Source organism: Xiphophorus couchianus, chromosome 17 (genome assembly GCF_001444195.1).
Source record: "Xiphophorus couchianus chromosome 17, X_couchianus-1.0, whole genome shotgun sequence".
NCBI lineage: Eukaryota > Metazoa > Chordata > Actinopteri > Cyprinodontiformes > Poeciliidae > Xiphophorus > Xiphophorus couchianus.
The window spans coordinates 8192208-8193857 of NC_040244.1; positions in this window are offsets into that span (position 1 = coordinate 8192208).

Genomic DNA, 1650 nt, shown 5'->3' on the forward strand with positions numbered 1-1650 from the left:
AGTCATAGTATAGCATGTCGTTTTTTTTTGGACATTTTCGAAAGTCATAGTATAGCATGTCGTTTTTTTGGACATTTTCGACGTCATAGTATAGCAATTCATTTTTTTTTTAGATTTTCGACGTCATAGTATAGCATGTCGTTTTTGGGACATTTTCGACGTCATAGTATTGCATGTTGTTTTTTGGACATTTTCGACGTCATTGTATAGCATGTCGTTTTTTTGGACATTTTCGACGTCATAGTATAGCAATTCATTTTTATTTAGATTTTCGACGTCATAGTATAGCAATTCATTTTTATTTAGATTTTCGACGTCATAGTATAGCATGTCATTTTTCCGACATTTTCAATGTCATAGTATAGCATGTCGTTTTTTGGACATTTTCGACGTCATAGTATAGCATGTCGTTTTTTCGACATTTTCGATGTCATAGCATGTCGTTTTTTTGGACATTTTCGAAGTCATATATAGCATGTCGTTTTTTGGACATTTTCGACATCATGTCGTTTTTTTGGACATTTTCGACGTCATAGTATAATAGCATGTTGTTTTTTCGACATTTTCGACGTCATAGTATAGCATGTCGTTTATTGGACATTTTCGAAGTCATAGTATAGCATGTCGTTTTTTTGGACATTTTCGACGTCATAGTATAGCAATTCATTTTTTTTTTAGATTTTCGACGTCATAGTATAGCATGTCGTTTTTGGGACATTTTCGACGTCATAGTATTGCATGTTGTTTTTTGGACATTTTCGACGTCATTGTATAGCATGTCGTTTTTTTGGACATTTTCGACGTCATAGTATAGCATGTCGTTTTTTTGACATTTTCGACGTCATAGTATAGCATGTCGTTTTTTCGACATTTTCGACGTCATAGCATGTCATTTTTTGGACATTTTCGACGTCATAGTATATAGCATGTCGTTTTTTGGACATTTTCGACGTCATAGTATAGCAGGACATTTTTTATTAGATCTTCGACGTCATAGTATAGCGTGTCATTTTTTTGACGACATGACGTCATTTTCGATGTCATAGTATAGCATGTCGTTTTTTTTGGACATTTTCGATGTCATAGTATAGCAGTACATTTTTTATTAGATCTTCGACGTCATAGTATAGCGTGTCATTTTTTTGACGACATGACGTCATTTTCGATGTCATAATATAGCATGTCGTTTTTTGGACATTTTCGACGTCATAGTATAGCAGTACATTTTTTATTAGATCTTCGACGTCATAGTATAGCGTGTCATTTTTTTGACGACATGACGTCATTTTCGATGTCATAGTATAGCATGTCGTTTTTTTGGACATTTTCGACGTCATAGTATAGCAATTCATTTTTATTTAGATTTTCGACGTCATAGTATAGCATGTCATTTTTCCGACATTTTCAACGTCATAGTATAGCATGTCGTTTTTTGGACATTTTAGACGTCATAGTATAGCATGTCGTTTTTTCGACATTTTCGATGTCATAGCATGTCGTTTTTTTGGACATTTTCGACGTCATAGTATAGCATGTCGTTTTTTTGGACATTTTCGAAGTCATATATAGCATGTCGTTTTTTGGACATTTTCGACATCATGTCGTTTTTTTGGACATTTTCGACGTCATAGTATAATAGCATGTCGTTTT